The sequence below is a fragment of the Sorex araneus genome, chromosome 2, assembly GCF_027595985.1.
Source record: "Sorex araneus isolate mSorAra2 chromosome 2, mSorAra2.pri, whole genome shotgun sequence".
Classification (NCBI taxonomy): domain Eukaryota; kingdom Metazoa; phylum Chordata; class Mammalia; order Eulipotyphla; family Soricidae; genus Sorex; species Sorex araneus.
In genome coordinates this window covers 275,604,864-275,613,359 of record NC_073303.1, presented here as the reverse complement: position 1 = coordinate 275,613,359, position 8,496 = coordinate 275,604,864, and the positions used below count along the sequence as shown (strand labels likewise).

At 49.2% G+C, this 8,496-nt stretch overlaps 1 pseudogene; it reads left to right on the top strand.

The window, feature by feature from the left end:
* Positions 1–7,059: 7,059 nt before the first annotated feature.
* On the top strand, positions 7,060–7,964 carry LOC101541059 (actin-related protein 2/3 complex subunit 2-like; annotated as a pseudogene).
* Positions 7,965–8,496: the final 532 nt, after the last annotated feature.

Here is an 8,496-nt window from a genome sequence, read left to right as displayed (position 1 = left end):
ACACCTCCCATATCCCCCGCAAAAATAGACAAGATCATAGTGATTCAGAGTCGATTAATGGTTGATGGCAAGATAGGACAGGAGAACTGGAAACAGAACTAGTGAGGGTACTTAGTTTGGGGGATATGAAAATGTCCTGAAATGTAGTGGTAACTCAGCAAGAAAACACTATTGAATTATGTACTTGGAAATGGGGAGTTTATGGTGTGTGGATCCTATCGCAATTTTGAAGCATAGATGCCCATGACTGATCTTCCACTTGTCCACACCCTTTTTTGTTTTGTTTCAGGACCACAGCCAGCAATGCTCAGAGGTTTCTCCTGGCTCTGCACTCAGGAGTCACTCTTGGCAGTGCTCGGGGTGGGGGACTAGATGGGATGCTGGGGATCAAATCCAGGTCAGCCTCATGCAAGGCAAATGCCTTAATTGCTGTACTATCGCTCCGGCCCCCACTTGCCCACATCCTGACTGCCACAGCTCTCTTCCAGGTTAATTCACTTCTCATTTGCCCGTAATGGATCTAACTTTTGACTGATTTCAAACTTACAAGAAACTTCAAAATTAGTTCAGAGTTTCCATGGATCTTCCACCAAGCTGCCCCATCTGACCTAACCACAGAATCAACCCCAAGGAATTTAGGCCATCCTCTCAGCTAATCGATAGCCCCTTACTTAAATTCCCCCACAGCTCCATTAATTCCCTTCCACTGCTCCAGAGCCCAGTCCAGGCACCCATGGGGAAAGAATCCAGCATCTAGCTTTCAACTTTCACCACTCTGAGACAGTCTTTCTCTTTTATAACCTTGAAACTCTGGACAAATATAGCTTGTCTCTATTTTGACTGATGTCTCTCTGTTTGGGTCTGTCTGCTGATCTAACTTATGGGCTTTTGACAAGAGCACCACAAAGTCCCTCTCCTTTCTCCATCATGTTATCAGAAAGTACTTGGGGGTCTATATTTTTTCAGTGATCAACTGGTGAAGGGGGTAACTACAGCATTTCTTATCTATAAGTGCTTGAGTTTTCCTTTCAATTGACAGGCATCTTATGGGAGGTCTCTAAGCCTGTCCAAATCTCTTTCTTATTTTCTTTTTTGCGCACTAAATTTACTATTGTAATAATTATTCCATGCAGCATTTAATTTTATGCTGTTTGTCCAAATGATAATTTTCTATGTCCATCATTTTGTTCCCATTCATTAATCTAATCTCCTGTAATGAAACATTGTTCCTTTATCATGAATTCATTTGTTTCAGTAAAAACTCATGGATGTTTATTTTGCTCTATGAATTGTAAGTTAGCGTTGCTACTAATTTTTTGTACAAACAGTCCCTGATTTGGTCATTGGGACCATTTAAGTTAGTCCCCTCATCTTCCCATCATTTCCTGAGTTTTGTTTATTGTTGTTATTGTTGTTGTTGTTTTTCTTTCTTTCAGGCACTGAAATTTTTTCCAAGCTCATTTTGTACTTTTCAGGGCTCAGGTCAAAAACTTCCTTTTTTTTAAGGTAATTTTTCTCATTTTCTTAATACCCTTAATGAGCCACCCTACCCCACCAAGTTAAATGTTTACAGTGGTTTTAAGACCTCTTTTAGGGCCAGACAGACCACACAGTGGGTGGAGCACTTGTCTTGCACACAACCAACCCCAGTTCAATCTCCCACACTGCATAAAACCCCTTGGAGTATGGCTAAGAATGATCCAGGAGCAGAGTCAAGAGCAAGCCCTGAGAACCACCAGATGTGCTCACAAACAAACACTTCCCAAGCCTGGATCCTGCTGCTCCCCCACCCCTGCTTCTCCTGCGCTGCATTTGTGGGGGAATGGGTCTCCCCCACCACCACCACCATGGTGGACCCAGGGCATTTGCACGGCCTCCCTTCCACTTTTGCCTTGCCTCACATTTGAAAACACATCTTCATACAGAACATGAACCAAGAACTGAAGATTTTGTTTGTAGAACTGAGCTGCCAAGGCAGGCGGGAGGGGGGGGTGTCCTTGGGACACTTGTGCTGGTGGAGACAGGGGGTTCTCCAGAGGCCGGTGTGTGTTGGAACGACGTATGCATGAAAAGTAGGAGTAACAATATTGTAAATCCCAGCACCCAGATAAAAATGGTTTTAGAAAAAATGAACCAGCGACCCATAGAACCAGCCCACTGATCTTGAACTCTGTCTCAAGTGCTCTCTGCCTCAAGTCCTTCATCACCACATTGTTTACCCGGTTCCTCCTTAACATTTGGCACAACTCTGCTGTTTGCTTTCAAACATATGTTGTCTTACTGGATGGTTTCGTTCCTATGTGGACCACAAAAGCTAAAACAAACTGGCCAAAAAAGAAAACTTTTTTTTAACCTCCTGACTCAGTAAAAAACTGTCACGGTTGCCAGGGAACCTGGGGTGGGGTGGGAGAGTGGGTAGAGAAGGCTTTGTGGGGTAGGATGGTTTTGGAAATTTGGTGGTGAGAATTTGTACACATACAAAGGTAAAAAGCTAAACACCTGAGACCCTTTAATATTTTAAGCCTGTGAATATTGATTAAAAAGGGAAGGCACATAAGACACATATTGCCAGTACTTGTTCTTTATTTTAGGGCATTTGTTTGTTGCAGGGGGAGGGGGGTGTCACATCCCGTGGTACTCGGGGGATACTCTCGGCTTTGGGGGGGTTGTTGTATTGAGTATCAAACTCAAACTTGCTCCCCAGCCCTTTACACCATCTCCCTGGCCCTATCAGGGCACTTAAAACTCAAGATGGGGAGCTGGAGTGATAGCACAGCAGGTAGGGCATTTGCCTTGTACAACAGCCGACCCGGGTTCGATTCCCAGAATCCCATATGGTCCCCTGAGCACGTCCAGGGGTAATTCCTGAGTGCAAAGCCAGGAGTAACCCCTGAGCATCGCTGGGTGTGACCCAAAAAGCAAAATAAATAAATAAATAAATAAAAACAAAAAACTCAAGATGAAAGAAATATGAGTGCCATGATGTCAAAGCCATCGACTTGAGCATCAAATTCAAGCATGCAGGGGGGCCTCTGTGGACCCCATTTCTAACCTGCTGAATGACATTTGGTAAGAAGCCCAGGATCTCCTTGCCTGACTTACGCCCTGGTGACACCCCTGGAAAATTGAGTGTTTATCGAAACTGGGTAGAAAATACTTGGTGTTTACATATGAAACAAGCTGAAACTTCCAGCTGAGGTCATTCTACAGTTTTCCCATACTTGACTATTGGGCTGGGCACCTGAGTCACTTGCCACCCATAGCGATTCTCCCTTGAGTCCAAGGCCCTCAGCTCTGCAAGCTACTGTGTATCCTTGACCTTGTTGTTGCCAGCATGTTCCCTGTCACTGTGGTCATCAAATCAGCCTCTCCTACGGGAGCAGCCAAAGTGTTCATTTTGTTTTTCTGCTATGCCGGGCATCAAGCCCAGGGCCTCACAACATGCAGAACCAGAGAACTACCCCCCGGGGCTGTGGTTTGGACCACACGTATTGGTGCTCAGAGGACCCTGTGGTGCCAGGGATGGAACCTGGACCTCCTGCATACACAGCCTGGCCCTGGCGCCTTGGACCCATCTCCCTGGCCCTAGGGGCAGTGTTTTCTTTTTTCTTTTTTTTCTTTTTGGATCACACCCGGCGATGCACAGGGGTTACTCCTGGCTCATGTACTCAGGAATTACTCCTTGCAGTGCTCAGGGGACCATATGGGAGGCTGGGAATCGAACTCGGGTCGGCCGCGTGCAAGGCAAACGCCCTACCCGCTGTGCTATCACTCCAGCCCCCAGGGGCAGTGTTTTCTAAGAACTGGCAAATAGAGCTAAAACCCAGGAGTGCAAAGGGGCACTGGGCAGGTCCTTTGCTGTGGCACACTCCCACCCCCAGGCACACACCTGCTCCACACGGCAGCTATCGTGATACTACAGTTGGGTAGAAACAGTAAAACGGTTCCAGAAAAGGCTGTCCCGTGAGCGGCCCCCAGAAGGAGTCACCCTTCTTCCTCTGGCCCCAAGAGCTCACGTTCTCCTGGGGCTCTCCCCAGTCCTTTTCACCTGCCCTGGCAGCTGGCATCAAGGCTGGGGCAGACAGAAGGGAGGAAGACGGATGCTACCCTTCGGGGCAGGACAGACCCCCGCTCTGTGCAAGTGTGGGCTGGGGGCACAGAGGGGAGCAGCAAACGCTGTGCCAGGCACGTGGAGCCCGGGAAGCAGGTCTGCAAGATGGTGTCTGAGGAGTTAAGAACCATCCTGGCAGGGGCTGAACTGATAGTACGGCGGGTAGGGCATTTGTCTTGCACATGGCTGACCCAGCACACCAAATAGTCCCCCGAGCCCACCAGGAGTGATCCCTGAGCACGGATCCAGGAGTAACACCTAAGCATCACTGGGTGTGGCTCCAACCCCACCCACCACAATGAAAGGACCATCCTGGACCAGGTTTTGCTCTTCAAGCCCATGTTGTCCTTTGAACACTTGCTCTTACATTTCTTTGATAACCTATTTCCACTCTAGAGAAGCCTCTGTTCTGTCTCAATATCTCAAACAGATCTCTCTCTCTCTCTCTCTCTCTCTCTCTCTCTCTCTCTCTCTCTCTCTTTCCCCCCCTTCATCTTTTTTAATAAATTTCAGGAAAAAAACTGACTTCCTTTAAAAATCAGTAATAATCACTGTCACTGTCATCCCATTGCTCATTGATTTGCTCGAGCAGGCACCAGTAACGTCTCCGTTGTGAGACTTGTGTTGCTATTTTTGGCTGTATATCGAATACACCTCGGGTAGCTTGCCAGGCTCTGCCGTGTGAGCAAGATACTCTCAGCAGTTTGCCAGGATGTCCAAGAGGGGAGGAGGAATCGAACCTGGGTCGGCCACATGCAAGGCGAACGCCCTACCGCTGTGCTATGGCTCCAGCCCCAAAATCAATAATAATAATAAAGGAACAATCCTGGATCATGAAGGAAGCTTCAGAGGGCTGGAGCTCTGCGTGTCGGAAGCTTCAGGCACCCCAGCGATGTACCCCATCATCTTGCTGGGCTCAGGATGGGGTGTCTCTGAGCAGAGGAATCCAAACGTGCCACATTACATCAGGAGAACTTCAGAGATCCACACCTCCTCCAGATGGCCTCCAGCATTGAGCATCCTCATCTCCACTGCCAGGGACAAGTAGGGCACCCAAGAGACAGGAACAGGCAGGCCCCAGGCCTGAGCTCTCCCGGCAAGACACACGCTCTATGGAGACAGGCCGGTGAGACTCAGTAACTGAAGACTGTACAGGGCTTCGAAAGGTTCTCTTGGGAGCTTCGGGGCCAGAGCACATGCTTTGCATGCAGGAGGCCCAGGTTTATCTCCAATAGCTAGTCTGGTCCCCTGAACACTCCTAGGAGCACATCTCAAGCACCAAGGAGTAGTCCCTGAGCACCTCTAGGTGTGGCCCAAAAATAAAAAGGGAAAGTCCTCTTGACTTCCCGAAATACCCCCGGGAAGGACCTTTTCCTCAAGGAACCTGATTCTCCCAGACCAAAATTTCAAAAATCATAGTAGAGCAGGTAGGGCACTTGCCTTGAATGCAGCCTACCCGAGTTCGATCCCTGGCATCCCATATGGTCCCCAAAGCAGCTCCAGAGGTGATCCCTGAGCAAAAAGCCAGGAGTAAGCCCTGAGTACCACCAGGTGTGGTCCAAAAACTAAAGAAACAAAAAATCAAATTTGGCCTGATCCACATAGCCAATACTGGCCCCAGCCAGCTCTGTGGGGACAGTAGATGACTTGGGTTTATGGGGCTCTTCTGGGGACGGGAGTGAGGTTCTGCATACCATGTGTGGCCTTAGGGCATGTCATCACACTGCACAGCCAGTGATCAGGAGGCTCACAGAGGTCACCCACCATGTCCAATGCCACATCGTTCATAAGCCACCTCCCATGTCCTTTTCCCCCATGTCCTTCCCCACGCTGTTAACAGCCTCCCAGGGGCCAGAGGGGTGTGTGTGTGTGTGTGTGTGTGTGTGTGTGTGGTGTGTGTGTGTGTGTGTGTGTGTGTGTTGCCCTCGGGGACAGGGTTTTTAAAGTGTCATTTCCTTGACCATGAAGAAGCAGAGGTACCACTTAGGATCTGCTTCCAGACTGTCATTGGAACACAGAAATCACACACACACACACACACACACACACACACACACACGTGCACACAAAATGAGAAGGGGACCCAAAGGGGCAAATACCTAGTACACCTCAGAGGTGCCATTTCCGAGTCTCCACCCCACTCTTCCGATTCCCATGGATGCCAGGTTTGAGCCTTTATCCCCACTGGCATCTCGGTATTGGGCACACTCCCAGTAGGAGGCTGGCAGCAGCCACCTGAAACAACTTATGAAGACACACTGCCTGGCTGCGAGTAGACCCCAGCCCAGCCGTGCCCAGAAGCCCTTTCCACAAACCGAACCACAGTGCGAAGCCCCGGGCACACACCCCGGCAGAGGAGGGAGGCAGGTGCAGCAGGAGAGCCTTGGCCTTGCCTGTGTGCGAGCCTGGATTTTATACCTGGCAACCCCATAAGAGGGGAGACTGGGCCGGAGAGATAGTACAGCCAGTAGGGCGTTTGCTTTATACACGGCCGACCCGGCTTCGATCCCTGGCATCCCATATGGTCCCCCACGCACTGTCAGGAGTAACCCCTGAGCATCACTGGGTGTGACCCAAAAAAGGAAAAAAAAAAAAGAAACGAAGACTGGAATATAGGTGCTGGGCATGCAAGACCCCCAAAGTTGACCCCTGAGGCACCACCCACCCTCATAGTTAGCACCATCAGCTAGAACCCGGGTGTCCCCAGCACCTCTGGACCTGACATCCAAACCGTCCAGCCAATGGAGTGTCACGGGGCAGGAAGGGGTGCCAGGCCCCCACCCACCCAGGCCAGCCGGGGAGGCCCCAGATAATTATGATGACCATTATGATGACCTGGAGAGTGGTTCAAATGGGGGGACCCGGCTTGTCGGTGAGGCAGCAGCAGAGGCGGCGGTGGCAGTGGTGACTCGGCAGGTGGGTGTAAGTTTCGGGGGCCAGCCGCCACCATGATCCTGCTGGAGGAGAACAACCGCATCATCGAGGAGAGGCTCAAGCTCAAGTTCGAGAACGCGGCTGCCAGAAACAAACCAGAAGCTGTAGAAGTGACATGTGCAGATTTCGACGGGGTCCTCTATCATATTTCCAATCCTAATGGAGACAAAACTCAAGTGATGGTCAGTATTTCTTTGAAACTCTACAAGGAACTTCAGGCACATGGTGCAGATGCGTTATTCAAGAGGGTCTACGGAGTTTCTTGGTAAATCCAGAATCAGGATACGATGTCTCTTTGCTACACGACCTTGAAAATTTGCCTGCACCCAAGGATTCCATGGTGCGTGCATCAGGCTGGCATGTTAAAACGAAGTTGTTTTGCCTCCGTCTTTGAGAAATACTTCCAGTTCCAAGAAGAGGGCAAGGAAAGAGAGAACAGAGCAGTTACCCATTATAGGGATGATGAGATCATGTATGTCGAGTCGAAAAAGGACCGAGTCACAGGAGTCTTCAGCACCGTGTTCAAAGACGATGACGACGTGATCATTGGGAAAGTGCTCATGCAGGAATTCAAAGAAGGCTGCAGAACCAGCCACACAGCACCGCAGGTCCTCTTTGGCCACTGAGAACCGCCTCTGGAGCTGAAGGACACCGATGCCGCTGTGGGCGACATCATCAGCTACATCCCCTTCGTGCTATTCCCTCGCCACCCCAATGCAGTGCTCGAGACAACGCCATCAACCTGATCCACACGTTCCGGGACTGCCTGCACTACCACATCAAGTGCTCCAAGGCCTATATTCACACATGTGTGTGGGCAAAAACATCCGAATTCCTCAAGATGCTGAACCACACGTGCCCAGATGCCGAGAAGAAGAAAATGAAAGCAATCACGGGGAAGACATTTTCATCCCGATAGCTGCTTGGGAACAGGAAGAGGACGCGGCTGGCGACCGAAGGCTGGAACACTTGCTACTAGATAATCGTAGCTTTTAATCGTAGCTTTTAATGTAGCTTTTAATCATAACTCGAACACCTCTTCAGGTTGTTAAGGGATTCTCCATTTTTGGTTCCATTTTGTACACATTTGGAAAATAATCTGCAGATACGAGCTGTGCTTGCAAGGACTTCATAGTTCCCAGGAATTTAAAAGGAAAAAAAGAATTCCGAACGTCACTTGATCAGTTTAATTCCTTTTCTTTATCTTCCTTCCCTCACTCCCCCTCCCTCCCCACTTCTTTTCCAAGCTGTTCCGCTTCGCAGTATGATACTGGTAATGAGTTGCAGGATAATGCAATCTTAACTTGTTTTCTCCTAAGTATTTGAGTTCAAAACTCCTGTATCTAAAAAAATACGGTTGGGGCCATTAATAAAGAAAAATCTGTTTTAAAAAAAATAAAATAAGACGGTGGAGCGTGTGCTTGAGGTGGACTAAGCACGAGCACTTCATT